Genomic DNA, 15421 nt, shown 5'->3' with positions numbered 1-15421 from the left:
TAGATAGATGCGTAATGCCGGCCTTGCTGAGGTGTCCTAATCTTCTGTGCCATAGTGATGACACAGGAATATCCACCAAAAACAGGTTACCCTCTCTGAGCGTAACATGTAACGGATACAGTGAGTGTATCTTGGGTCCTCTAGCAAGCAGGAGGTTCCCCCTGTGGAGTGTCCACCCTCCCGAAGAAAAACCGGCACGAATGCCGTCTTCATCTAGTTGTCCGACTGAGATCAATGGCCTTGAGAGCTCGGGTACATGTCGGACGTTGTGGAGTACAAGTGTAGAGCCACCTGCAAGGTTGAGCTCTACTGTGCCGATTCCGATGATGTCACAGTGTTGTGAGTTGCCGACTCGAACTGAGTCGGAGTGACGGATCGTATATTGCCGAAATTGGGATCGATGAGGAGTCACGTGAAATGACGCGCCCGAATCTAAGAGCCATGTGCTCGACTCTTCAGTCGTGAGTAGGACTTATGATCCGACTGGATTTTCGATTGATAGTATATTCGGGTCGTCTGGTAGCACATCAGCTGAGAAGCTGACGTAATTGATCTCCTCATGCCGGCCACTCTTCTTGTTGTTCTTGTTCTTGAGTGCGCGGCAGTCGGCTTTGATGTGTCCGGGTTTCTTGCAATAGTTGCAGATTCGGTTATCCCGTGACTGGCTCCGTCTTCGCTGATTGTTCGGCGGCCGTGAGGAATCTCTTCCTCGTATGTTCGATCGGTCTGTCGAACCTTGTACTACGTAAGCGTCGTCTGTTGAGTCTTTGGCGAAAGACTTTCTCCGAGCTGCTTCGGTCAGGATTGCGCTCGTGACTTCGGAGTATTTAACAGCCGTGGTTGACGCGTTGCACACGGTTGTGACGAAAGTTTCCCATGATGAGGGAAGGCTACTCATGAGTATCATTGCTCTGAGTTCATCCTCGATTGCCGTCCCCTGTGACGAGATTTGGGAGCTTATGCTTTCGTACTCATTGAGGTGTGCTTGAACCGAGTCGGATTCTTTCATCCGCAAGTTGTAGAGGCGCCGGATCAGAAACATCTTTGTTGCGGCGACCTTCTTTTCGTAAGTGTCCGACAGTGTTTTCCACAGTTCGAATGCTGTCGTACACGATTGCACCGTAAAGTATACCGATTCCGATAGGTGCATCCGAATCGTGGCGCGGACGATTCTGTCCAGCTTCTGCCACTCAATTGGTTTGTATCCTTCTGGAGGTTCTTCATTTTCGATGGGATCGATTTGCCCCTTGACTATGAGATAGTCCTGCATTTGTTCCTTCCAGAAGTTGAAGTTCGATCCATCGAACTTGCGTAGACTCATTTCTGACGAGCCGGATGTTGATGCCATCAAATTTGGTTTCGGTTGACGGAGCTCGGTTCGGAGTTGACTACGAACCTTGTTGGAGTGCAGCCGGTTGGCTCACCCGATATCGTTCTAGTCGGATTTGAACCCGAGTCGGTTCGGCTTCGGAACTTGCTCGAATTGACTCCGGTAGCTTGAGGGACAGAACCGACTGGTCTTCCCGAATGTTGCCGAGTCGGAGTGAGCCCGGTTCGCTTCGGATATATATGCTGAATACCGATTATTGAAACCGATTATCTGGACCGATTCTGCTTCGGTTGACTGCAGCAACGAGAGAGACGGATCCAACTGATCCTCCCGAATGTCGATCAGCCAGATGAAGCACGAATTTGGGGTTGTTGTCTTAAGACCGATCTGCACCGAGTGGTTACAATGAGCGGCGTTTGATTACCTCTTCGGATGCCGTTTAACCGGGTGGAGCACGATCGTGTCAATGTTGCACAAGGGGATTTCACCTCGAGCGGTTACGATCACAAGGGACAGAGTACAACCTGCTGGCTTACTCCAAGCGAAGATGATCTAACGCGATGAGATGCAAGCCTCGTTTCTCTTCTTCTTCTCTCTTCTTCGAATGACGCAGGAAACCGAATGCTGTGCAGGCTGAGACGACGGCCGACAGCAGATTGAAGGACCGACTACTGTGCAGGCTCTGATACCAGATGTTGGAGACGAGGTCGTCTATGCGGAAGATCAAGAAGCATTCGATTGGTGTTTGAATACCTGCGTATGACAGTTTCTAGGTCGTTGCACAGAGAGAGAGAGAGAGAGAGAGAGAGAGAGAGAGAGGCACAAAAGACTTTCTATTCAATAGAAACAATAATACAACATCCAACCTTACAAAAAGGTTACAAGGTCACTATATATAGTGACCGACTTAGGGCAACTACCCTTTATGCTAATTACACAAATGGCCTAAAGGGATAGTGTGAATACGTCCATTATACACTTGTATTCGACAACTCGTTCTCATCTCCACTCAATTCTATTGGCCTAAGATGCGTCTTGACATACATAGCTATGTGACTAAATGTCACCAATGTGAGGTTAACAAAGCCGAGTGACTTAAAGCCGCAGGAATTTTACATTCCTTGGACATTCCCAATAATAAGTGGGAAAGTATATCCATGGATTTTATTGTTAGCCTTCCTCGCACCCAAAAAGGCCATGATGCCATCTGGGTTGTGGTTGATCAACTAACTAAAATGGCCAGATTTATTGCTACTAAAACCATGGTAACAGCTCCTGAATTGGCTTACCAATTCGTTGACGAGTTATTTCGTTTTTATGGGTTACCGATGGATATCGTGAGTGATCGAGATCCAAAATTTACTCGTGACACCTGGACGCAAGTCTTCAAGAAGTTAGAAACTACATTGAGCATGAGGTCCATGGATCATCCTCAATCCGATAGACAAACAGAACGAGTAAATCAAATTATTGAGGACATGCTTCGAGCATACATTGGTACAAAACCAACAAAATGGGAACGTTATCTTCCAATTTTGGAGTTTGCTTATAATAGCTCCAAGCATACGTCGACGTGATATAGTCCTTTTGTGTTGATGTATGGTTTTCAGCCACGAGCCCCGATTGATGTTAATATACATCATGATGAGTTGCGAAGTACGCAAAACTTTCTTCGGGATATGCAAGATATGTTGCATATTGCACGAGATAATATAAAAACAGCTCAAGATAGAGCGTGTTTTTATAACGATCATCATAGGCAACCTCGTGTATTCAACCCTGGACAGAAGGTATTTTTACGTGTACCTCACAATTCTAAGACATTGTCTACGGGTAAGTGCGAAAAGTTAGCCCCACGGTTTTGTGGACCTTTTACAGTCCTCAAATGCATTGGGTCATCAGCCCATCGTCTCGCTCTACCCGATGGTGTTGGAATTCATCCATTCTTTCATGTGAATATTCTAAAAGAACTTCTAGGTTCTGGCGACAATACAATTACAACTGAAACTTTGGTTACTTCTGAACATGTATCTTCTAAACCACATGTACTAGAAAGAATTCTCGATGTTAAAACAAAAAAATTACGTACTAAAGAAATACGAGAATTTAAAATAAAATGGATGGATAAATCAATAAAAGATGCCACATGGGAACGCGAAAGTACTCTCATAACTAACTTCCCTAACTTTCCATTGCAAGAGTGCAATGTTTTAAAGAGGGGGAGTATGTTAGGGGCATGACCATCTAATATCCCATGGTCAGAATTTACCGTAGTATTTTATACACGTGGATAAGTGTGAGGGTTAAACGAGAGTGTAAAGAAGGGGAGGATTACTTTTAATCATCAGGATTGAGACAACCCATTAGGCCAAGTGTGAACTTGCCTGGGTTAGTTCAACAATTCCACTTTTGAATTTGATTTCGAAAATAGTTGCTTAAAACTTACACTTGGGTTTCGAAAATAAGAATTCCACTTTTGAGTTTGATTTCAAAAATAATTGCTTAAAACTGACACTTGGGTTTCGAAAATAATTACGTGCTCATGCCATTAACCATTGCAAATTTAGTAAAAAAAGATTGCGCTCTTACCTCGCAAATATATTGTAAGATTGTCCATGGCGTCATAATGGTAACTTAAAATCAAGATGTGGGGGTGGTGCAGTTGGCTAGAGTGTGGGTCTCATAGCATCGAGAAATCTTGAGGTCGATTTTCGAAGCTCATTGTCCGCATAATCCATGAAACCTTACAAGCTCATCCTAAACTTGAACTAGTGAGCTTAAAATAGACACTTTGACTTCGATATAAAAAATAATTGCTTAAAAGAGATATTCTAGTTACAAAAATATGACTTCAAGACGATTACGCAATCGCTCTACCAAAAAACTAACTTAGGGAAAACGTTGATTGATGTCAAGATGTTGCACGTAGGTCTCATAACAGGGAGAAATCCTGAGGTTCGGGAAGATTATGCATTTAACTAGGAAGCTTTGCGAAGATTACCCTATCATGCCATAAAATATTGCAAATATAGTTAAGGGAGATTGCATTGCCACCCATTTAATATATTTCCAAATTGTCCATGGCTTCAGGTGAGTAGCTCCAAAGAGATGCTTTGATGTGAATATTAACTTAGATTTTTCAGAGCATACACAAATCAAAGTCAGGATGGAGGGGCAATTGTCGAGCTCGTAGGTCTCAAACTCTCCAACTCCATATAGTCGATGAAACCTTAGAGCCGCATCATAAACTTGGAAGGGTGAGCTTAAAATTGGCAGTTTAATTCTCTTTTTAAATATTAGAACTTAAAATTGACACTTTGGTTTCAAAAGTATGCATTTTACTAGAAAGCTTCCAGAATCGACAAGATTAACTTGTCACGCCATAAAATATTGCAAATTTAGTTACGAAAGGTCGCATTGCCACCCATGCTCTAGCCAACTGCACCACCCCCACATCTCGATTTTAAGTTACCATTATTTAGCTATTCTAGGGTTGCTATTTGCAATCTTCGAGGTCGAGACAGTCTTTCTCCATCCTTGGGCTATGAGTTTTAGGGAATCGGGCCTATTCGCCTTCATTGAAGCAATAATCTTCATACATATACTCAAAACTGACATGTAGGGGTGGTGGCGCAGTTGGTCAGCGCGTAGGTCTCATAGCTTCGAGAAATCCTCAGGTCGAGAGTTTGAAACTCTCTCACCCCATAAACAAGGAAACCTTACAATGACCTTGTCACTCCATATAATTGATGAAACATTACAACCGCATCATAAACTTTGGTTTCAAAAGTATGCATTTTACTAGAAAGCTTCGGGAATCGACAAGATTAACATGTCACGCCATAAAATATTGCAAATTTAGTTACGAAAGGTCGCATTGACACCCATGCTCTAGCCAACGGCACCACCCCTACATTTCGATTTTAAGTTACTATTACTTAGCTATTCTAGGGTTGCTATTTGCAATCTTCGAGGTCGAGACAGTCTTTCTCCATCCTTGGGCTATGAGTTTTAGGGAATCGGGCCTATTCGCCTTCATTGAAGCAATAATCTTCATACTTATACTCAAAACCAACATGTAGGGGTGGTGGCGCAGTTGGTTAGCGCGTAGGTCTCATAGCTTCGAGAAATCCTGAGGTCGAGAGTTCGAAACTCTCTCACCCCATAAACAAGGAAACCTTACAACCTTGTCATAAAATTTGAGTGGTTAGTTCAACAATTCCACTTGTGAATTTGATTTCGAAAATAGTTGCTTAAAACTTACACTTGGGTTTCGAAAATAAGAATTCCACTTTTGAGTTTGATTTCAAAAATAATTGCTTAAAACTGACACTTGGGTTTCGAAAATAATTACGTGCTCATGCCATTAACCATTGCAAATTTAGTAAAAAAAGATTGCGCTCTTACCTCGCAAATATATTGTAAGATTGTCCATGGCTTCATAATGGTAACTTAAAATCAAGATGTGGGGGTGGTGCAGTTGGCTAGAGCGTGGGTCTCATAGCATCGAGAAATCTTGAGGTCGAGTTTTCGAAGCTCATTGTCCGCATAATCCATGAAACCTTACAAGCTCATCCTAAACTTGAACTAGTGAGCTTAAAATAGACACTTTGACTTCGATATAAAAAATAATTGCTTAAAAGAGATATTCTAGTTACAAAAATATGACTTCAAGACGATTACGCAATCGCTCTACCAAAAAACTAACTTAGGGAAAACGTTGATTGATGTCAAGATGTTGCACGTAGGTCTCATAACAGGGAGAAATCCTGAGGTTCGGGAAGATTATGCATTTAACTAGGAAGCTTTGCGAAGATTACCCTATCATGCCATAAAATATTGCAAATATAGTTAAGGGAGATTGCATTGCCACCCATTTAATATATTTCCAAATTGTCCATGGCTTCAGGTGAGTAGCTCCAAAGAGATGCTTTGATGTGAATATTAACTTAGATTTTTCAGAGCATACACAAATCAAAGTCAGGATGGAGGGGCAATTGTCGAGCTCGTAGGTCTCAAACTCTCCAACTCCATATAGTCGATGAAACCTTAGAGCCGCATCATAAACTTGGAAGGGTGAGCTTAAAATTAGCAGTTTAATTCTCTTTTTAAATATTAGAACTTAAAATTGACCCTTTGGTTTCAAAAGTATGCATTTTACTAGAAAGCTTCCAGAATCGACAAGATTAACTTGTCACGCCATAAAATATTGCAAATTTAGTTACGAAAGGTCGCATTGCCACCCATGCTCTAGCCAACTGCACCACCCCCACATCTCGATTTTAAGTTACCATTATTTAGCTATTCTAGGGTTGCTATTTGCAATCTTCGAGGTCGAGACAGTCTTTCTCCATCCTTGGGCTATGAGTTTTAGGGAATCGGGCCTATTCGCCTTCATTGAAGCAATAATCTTCATACTTATACTCAAAACTGACATGTAGGGGTGGTGGCGCAGTTGGTCAGCGCGTAGATCTCATAGCTTCGAGAAATCCTGAGGTCGAGAGTTCGAAACTCTCTCACCCCATAAACAAGGAAACCTTACAATGACCTTGTCACTCCATATAATTGATGAAACATTACAACCGCATCATAAACTTTGGTTTCAAAAGTATGCATTTTACTAGAAAGCTTCGGGAATCGACAAGATTAACATGTCACGCCATAAAATATTGCAAATTTAGTTACGAAAGGTCGCATTGACACCCATGCTCTAGCCAACGGCACCACCCCTACATTTCGATTTTAAGTTACTATTACTTAGCTATTCTAGGGTTGCTATTTGCAATCTTCGAGGTCGAGACAGTCTTTCTCCATCCTTGGGCTATGAGTTTTAGGGAATCGGGCCTATTCGCCTTCATTGAAGCAATAATCTTCATACTTATACTCAAAACCAACATGTAGGGGTGGTGGCGCAGTTGGTTAGCGCGTAGGTCTCATAGCTTCGAGAAATCCTGAGGTCGAGAGTTCGAAACTCTCTCACCCCATAAACAAGGAAACATTACAACCTTGTCATAAAATTTGAGTGGTTAGTTCAACAATTCCACTTTTGAATTTGATTTCGAAAATAGTTGCTTAAAACTTACACTTGGGTTTCGAAAATAAGAATTCCACTTTTGAGTTTGATTTCAAAAATAATTGCTTAAAACTGACACTTGGGTTTCGAAAATAATTACGTGCTCATGCCATTAACCATTGCAAATTTAGTAAAAAAAGATTGCGCTCTTACCTCGCAAATATATTGTAAGATTGTCCATGGCTTCATAATGGTAACTTAAAATCAAGATGTGGGGGTGGTGCAGTTGGCTAGAGCGTGGGTCTCATAGCATCGAGAAATCTTGAGGTCGAGTTTTCGAAGCTCATTGTCCGCATAATCCATGAAACCTTACAAGCTCATCCTAAACTTGAACTAGTGAGCTTAAAATAGACACTTTGACTTCGATATAAAAAATAATTGCTTAAAAGAGAGATTCTAGTTACAAAAATATGACTTCAAGACGATTACGCAATCGCTCTACCAAAAAACTAACTTAGGGAATACGTTGATTGATGTCAAGATGTTGCACGTAGGTCTCATAACAGGGAGAAATGTTACGGGCATGACCATATAATATCCTGTGGTAAGAATTTACCGTAGTATTCTATACACGTGGATAAGTGTGAGGGTTAAACGAGAGTGTAAAGAAGGGGAGGATTACTTTTAATCCTCGGGATTGAGACAACCCATTAGGTCAAGAGTGAACTTGCCTGGGGGCCTTGGGTATCGCTATAAATAAGAGGCCTAGCTACCCTCATTTGAGGATCTTTTGACTACATCAAGACTCTGCTCGTGTGGTGGGTCAACTCTTGTAGCGAGCGCGCCAGCACCATGTAGGACTCGACGCCACGGCGGTGGTATGGGACGCTGATCGAGGCTCGAGTCCGTCTCGATCCCTTCGCTCGGGGGTGGTCGGGTGTATCGGCACCCTTCTTTCTCTTTCTCCTTTCTATCTTTCATTTCTTTATGCTTATCTTAAGCTTACTTTAGTACCTAGATCTATAATATTTGGTATCAGATTTTTGTACTAATGTTTCTTTGTTTTTCATTTGTCTTTTGATTGATGCTGATCGATCGTTGTGCGGTTGGCCTTGATCCAGACAACGATCAACAAAGAACTTCGGTAACGCTTTCCATAATTTTTCTTTCTATTCTCTCTTCTCCCATCTAATCATGTGTTTAGTTTATATGTAATTTTTTTCATTAAGTCAATGATGTTGTAGTGGTCTTTAATTGATTATCTAAAACGTTTACATATGTGCACGAGGTCAATACCTCGTTTGACATATTAATAATATGTGATGAGTGTCGTATGCGTACGAGGTTAATACCTCAATTACGTAATACGTTCACGAACATATGTTACGTTTGCGTATGAGTTTAATACCTTGATTTGTTGTAAACGATATGCGTTTGGTCTCGTATGCGTAAGAGGTCAATACCTCCATTGCGTATTACGATGATCTCTTATTTGTGGATGTTTCGTGTGCGTAGAGGTATATACCTCGATTACGTATCTTGATCACATCATTTGTGGCTATTTACTATAACGATATGTTTAATATAGGCATATGTGGTCACATATATACGTATTTGATCGTATATATATGATAAGTAAACATATGTGTATATTCGTTATTACGTGATTATATCGAAAGTTGTCATGGTCGGGAAAAGGATGTTGGTAGCCGTCCTCACATTTTTGTGAGAATGGCGTTGTCACCATCCCTTTTTCAACATTTTTTTATTGTTGATAACCCCGTTGACGACCTCGATTTCGTTACGTAAAGAAACGCCAATAGCCAAAATGATGTTGAGTACGTAGGGCTTGACCCACTTCAAGTGAGGTCGCTCCAATGATGCACGTATCCAACATCCCTCCCTCGTTACATGGATACGATGCCATCATGAGCTCGTTCTTACGAGAGGCATTCGTAATGACGTGACCATGTGATGGCCCACGTGAGCCTACTACGAAACAAGGGCTCATTTGGCTTGACCATTAGGTTGCACTTTGGCGTACCAAAATAGTTTTGGTAAATGAGGGCGACTTGACATATATGTTCTTTTAAAAAAACATATATGATCAATTGCCTCGCATATCTCTTATACGCATCAAACATTAAGCATTCGAGAAGAGCAACTTACTTGGTTGGCTCAAGTGTTTAATGTATTTGTTCTCGAGGTCTCGAGTTCAAATATGACCAAGACCATACAACATCCTTGATACATATGACTATAACACATGTTTAGACTTAAGGTCTAAGTGCACCTCGGGGTCCTCGTAATAGGACTTAAAGAGCCGAAACCACATATGTGGGCACCGAAACATAGTTTATTATTAACATTTTTTTCGTGTATAAACTATTCATGACGCGAACATACATGGTTGAGCCTCGGGGAGCCACCATGAAAAAATCGATATAGAGATCAGGGAAAGACATTTATTTGTCACCCCCATGGTTTTTAAAACACCTTTGTGTTACCATAGTAACCTGATCTTGAACCTCATCTCATACGTCTAGAGGGGTATTGACGTGAGATAATGATATCGATTAATGCTCGCCCATGATATGTTTACATCACGACATGATGTTATGACTATATCTCTGACCTTATCCTATTTCTTTTCCAGAAATAATTTTTAATGGCTCAAATTAACGACCCGATGGCATCCGCTCAAGCGGAAGGAACTCAAGGGAATCCTCCTGGACAAATGTCCACTGAGATGTATTTGGCACAAATAACCCAATACCTTAGTTTCACCGCTCAACAAATGACCGAACTTCGACAATCTCAGAGTGCTCTTGAGGCACGTGTCATTAGTCTACAACGTGAGACTAATAGACCTGATGAGCGACAAGGTGAACCATCATTTGTCGTTAAGCCATTTAAGGGAGACAAAAAGGAAAGAACCGAAGAAGCAATCTGCACATGGCTGGGACGATGGGAGTCTCATTTTGAGCTCTATCCCACGCCAGATAGTACGAAGATTGCATATGTCAGCCGAGAACTCGGGGGTAAGGCCGCCGCCTGGTGGCGTGGCCTCCGTACTATGGGGAAATTGCCCGATACCTGGACAGATTTTGTCACGGTTTTTAAGGGCCAATTTCTGCAACCTCCCTCTCGAACCGAGGCAGCACAAGCTTTAATGAACCTCTCTAGCAGGAAATTTTCCTCGCTAGAAGACTATGTTCACCATGCTAGAACCCAAATCCAAAAATCGGGTCTAGAAGGGGACAATTGGTTGTTGATAGCTTGTTTTGTCAATGGCATCCCCAATTCGGACTATCACTGGATAGTGCACGATAAGGATCCAAAATCCTTCGAAGAGGCCATTGAAATAGTTCTTCGCTATCAACGCACTTTGAAGAAGGACCATAACAAACCCAACGAAGCGCCCGGGACTAAGCAGTCGCAATTTGTTGGGAAACGCAAGACACCCAACGAATTCCTGGATCGCGATTGTAAGCGACAACATCCTTTTTGTGTATTCTGCAAAAAGAAGGGTCATACAAAAGATCAATGTCGAAAGCTCCAACGGAAAGAGCACAACAACAAAGCTAAAGCTGCAGACCATAAAGGTCAGATTCCTAATGTCCTTCAGGTCTATACACATCATTTAAGTAATTGTCAATGTTCTTTCCCTCACTATGTATTGGGTCCCAATGATTTACTACGTGCAAACGGGTATATCAATGGATCTCCCGTACAATTTTTATTTGATTCGAGAATCTCACACAATTTTGTGAATGATCGTTTGGTTCAGATATGGGGAATCCAACCCACCGTAAGTGATCACACCTACATGGTGCACTTGGCTGATGGAAGAGTACAATACATCAACGGGGCGATTCATTCATTAGGAATTTCTATTGATACTTATATAGAGGAAGTAGACTTCCATGTAATGAATCTTTGTACCACCGATGTAATACTGGGTTATCCCTGGTTTTATAATAAAAACTCTTCTTCATTGATTGATTGGGTTCGTCATTCCATTTCTTTTGTACTAAACGATTGTACGCATTTTATTCAATGTGTAAAAAAACAATCCCTCTCGATTGTTTCCTCGTGTCCATCAATATCCGAGTTGTCTTGTTCTACGTTATTTTATTGTGTACTTGATCCGGACATTCACGTTTACAATATCGATAATGTCCCGATTCAATTAACATATTTTGAACAACAACAACTTGATGAAATCTTAAATGATTTTCATGATGTTTTTCCAAGTGAACTACCTGATGGGTTACCTCCTAAACGTAATATAGACCATCGTATAGATATTGTACCTGGTGTTGCACCAATAAGTATACCTCCGTATCGCTTAAGTCGATCCGAAGAAGATGAGGTATACTCAAGGACTATTTACGAATGGGTTATATACGTTATAGTAAATCTCCATGGGGTGCACCAGTTCTCTTGGTTAAAAAGAAAGAGGGCACATGGCGTATGTGTATTAATTACCGACGCTTGAATAAAGTGACGATCAAGAATTCGTATCCATTGCCCCGGGCTGACGATCTAATTGACCGTCTCCAGGGAGCTCGGTATTTTACGAAACTTGATCTCCGTACTGGCTACCATCAAATACGAATAAGTGAGGACGATGTTCCTAAAACGGCATTTCGTACGCGCTATGGCCATTACGAGTTTTTGGTCCTGCCTTTTGGTTTGACCAATGCTCCGGCTACTTTTCAACAAGAAATGAATGACATTTTCCGAGAACAACTTGGAAAATTTGTCGTTATTTTCTTGGATGATATTTTAGTTTATAGCCGTACATTACAAGAACATGCTAGACATGTCCGCTTTGTTTTACAAACATTGCGTGACAAACAGTTTTATGCGAAAATCTCAAAATGTGAGTTCTTCAAGAAATCAATTACTTATCTAGGACATCTCATAACCGAACAAGGAGTTGAAATTGATCCTTCTCGCATTGAGAAAATCAAGCTTTGGCCCACTCTTCGGAATATTCGAGAAGTTCGATCATTCCTTGGTTTTGTGGGGTTTTTGCGAAAGTCTCTTCATAATTACTCCCAATTGACGACGCCGTTTACTGATCTTTTAAAAGGTCAAACGCGTAAGTCTACAAAACCTATTGTGTGGAATGCTACACTAGACCTTGCCTTTAAGGAACTCAAGGACCTGGTTTGCAACGCTCCTTCACTTCTTTTACCCGATCCTTCAAAACCTTTTGAGGTTAAAACCGATGCAAGCGATTATGCTATAGGTGTTGTCTTGTATCAAGATGGTAAACCAATAGCATTCGAGAGTAAGAAACTTGATTCTGCTCAATGTCGGTATACCGTTCAAGAAAAGGAATTATTTGCAGTTATACATGCGCTCAAAACATGGCGCCATTATCTTTATGGAAATCACTTTGTGGTAACTACGGACCACGAGTCCTTGAAATATTTTTGTGACCAACAAGACCTGAAAGGTCGTAAGGCACGATGGGCTGATCTCATCCAGGACTTTGATTTTTCCATACGATATCGTAAAGGTTCCATGAACACTGTCGCTGATGCACTAAGTCGCATCCGTGAAGTTAACATGCTTAGCTTCACTGCAATATCATCAGATCTCTATGATCACCTTCGAGGAAAGTATCCTGATGATAATTATTTCGCAAAATATTGGGCAAGAGTTGAGTCTGGAACAGACACCACCACATCCTCGAAGGAATACTTCCACATTGCTAACGGTTTGCTCTACCGTAATGGGAAGGTTTGTGTTCCAGATTTACCCGAGGTCAAAAAGAGGATTCTTTTTGAATGCCATGATGCACCCTCAGTAGGGCACCCTGGAATACATCGTACACTCGTTCTCATCTCCACTCAATTTTATTGGCCTAAGATGCGTCCTGACATACATAGCTATGTGACTAAATGTCACCAGTGTCAGGTTAACAAAGCCGAGCGACTTAAAGCCGCAGGACTTTTACATCCCTTGGACATTCCCAATAATAAGTGGGAAAGTATATCCATGGATTTTATTGTTAGCCTTCCTCGCACCCAAAAAGGTCATGATGCCATCTGGGTTGTCGTTGATCGACTAACTAAAATGGCCAGATTTATTGCTACTAAAACCACGGTAACAGCTCCTGAATTGGCTTACCAATTCGTTGACGAATTGTTTCGTTTTTATGGGTTACCGATGGATATTGTGAGTGTTCGAGATCCAAAGTTTACTAGTGACTTCTGGACACAAGTCTTTAAGAAGTTAGAAACTACGTTGAGCATGAGCTCCACGGATCATCCTCAATCCGATGGACAGACAAAACGAGTAAATCAAATTATTAAGGACATGCTTCGAGCATACGTTGGTGCAAAACCAACAAAATGGGAACGTTATCTCCCAATTTTGGAGTTTGCTTATAACAACTCCAAGCATACGTCGACGGGATATAGTCCTTTTATGTTGATGTATGGTTTTCAGCCACGAGCCCCGATTGATGTTAATACACATCATGATGAGTTGCGAAGTACGCAAAACTTTCTTCGGGATATGCAAGATATGTTGCATATTGCACGACATAATATAAAAACAGCTCAAGATAGAGCGTGTTTTTATAACGATCATCATAGGCAACCTCGTGTATTCAACCTTGGACAGAAGGTATTTTTATGTGTACCTCACAATTCTAAGACATTGTCTACGGGTAAGTGCGCTAAGTTAGCCCCACGGTTTTGTGGACCTTTTACAGTCCTCAAACGCATTGGGTCATCAGCCTATCGTCTCGCTCTTCCCGATGGTGTCGGAATTCATCTAGTCTTTCATGTGAGTCGTCTAAAAGAACTTCTAGGTTCTAGCGACAATACAGTTACGACTGAAACTCTGGTTACTTCTGAAGAATTATCTTCTAAACCACATGTACCAGAAAGAATTCTTGATGTTAAAACAAAAAAATTACGTACTAAAGAAATCCGAGAATTTAAAATAAAATGGATGGATAAATCAATAAAAGATGCCACATGGGAACGCGAAAATACTCTTAGAACTAACTTCCCTAACTTTCCATTGCAAGAGTGCAATGTTTTAAAGAGGGGGAGTATGTTACGGGCATGACCATATAATATCCCGTGGTAAGAATTTACCGTAGTATTCTATACACGTGGATAAGTGTGAGGGTTAAACGAGAGTGTAAAGAAGGGGAGGATTACTTTTAATCATCAGGATTGAGACAACCCATTAGGTCAAGAGTGAACTTGCCTGGGGGCCTTGGGTATCGCTATAAATAAGAGGCCTAGCTACCCTCATTTGAGGATCTTTTGACTACATCGAGACTCTGCTCGTGTGGTGGGTCAACTCTTGTAGCGAGCGCGCCAGCACCAGGTACGACTCGACGCCACGGCGGTGGTATGGGACGCCGATCGAGGCTCGAGTCCGTCTCGATCCCTTCGCTCGGGGGTGGTCGGGTGGATCGGCACCCTTCTTTCTCTTTCTCCTTTCTATCTTTCATTTCTTTATCCTTATCTTAAGCTTACTTTAGTACCTAGATCTATAATAAGAAATCCTGAGGTTCGGGAAGATTATGCATTTAACTAGGAAGCTTTGCGAAGACTACCCTATCATGCCTTAAAATATTGCAAATATAGTTAAGGGAGATTGCATTGCCACCCATTTAATATATTTCCAAATTGTCCATGGCTTCCTTCAGGTGAGTAGCTCCAAAGAGATGCTTTGATGTGAATATTAGCTTAGATTTTTCAGAGCATACACATGTCAAAGTCAGGATGGAGGGGCAATTGTCGAGCTCGTAGGTCTCAAACTCTCCAACTCCATATAGTCGATGAAACCTTAGAGCCGCATCATAAACTTGGAAGGGTGAGCTTAAAATTGGCAGTTTAATTCTCTTTTTAAATATTAGAACTTAAAATTGACACTTTGGTTTCAAAAGTATGCATTTTACTAGAAAGCTTCCAGAATCGACAAGATTAACTTGTCACGCCATAAAATATTGCAAATTTAGTTACGAAAGGTCGCATTGCCACCCATGCTCTAGCCAACTGCACCACCCCCACATCTCGATTTTAAGTTACCATTAT

The 15421-nt window shown here is 41.4% G+C and overlaps 3 non-coding genes across 3 annotated transcripts; all 3 read left to right on the top strand.

Annotated features, from left to right (window-relative positions):
- Positions 1-5411: 5411 nt before the first annotated feature.
- Positions 5412-5495, top strand: TRNAM-CAU (transfer RNA methionine (anticodon CAU)). Its single transcript is given in 2 exon segments — positions 5412-5449; positions 5460-5495. It is a non-coding gene; the product is annotated as a tRNA-Met (tRNA).
- A 1275-nt stretch (positions 5496-6770) lies between these two features.
- Positions 6771-6854, top strand: TRNAM-CAU (transfer RNA methionine (anticodon CAU)). Its single transcript is given in 2 exon segments — positions 6771-6808; positions 6819-6854. It is a non-coding gene; the product is annotated as a tRNA-Met (tRNA).
- A 376-nt stretch (positions 6855-7230) lies between these two features.
- Positions 7231-7314, top strand: TRNAM-CAU (transfer RNA methionine (anticodon CAU)). Its single transcript is given in 2 exon segments — positions 7231-7268; positions 7279-7314. It is a non-coding gene; the product is annotated as a tRNA-Met (tRNA).
- The last annotated feature ends 8107 nt before the right edge of the window (positions 7315-15421 follow it).

The sequence above is a fragment of the Azolla caroliniana genome, unplaced genomic scaffold (assembly GCF_043228905.1).
Source record: "Azolla caroliniana isolate FFs.n. ecotype wild unplaced genomic scaffold, voAzoCaro1.0.p SCAF_22, whole genome shotgun sequence".
In the NCBI taxonomy this organism is placed as follows: domain Eukaryota; kingdom Viridiplantae; phylum Streptophyta; class Polypodiopsida; order Salviniales; family Salviniaceae; genus Azolla; species Azolla caroliniana.
The sequence above is the reverse complement of the archived record's forward strand: the minus strand, read 5'-3'. Positions and strand labels throughout refer to the sequence as shown.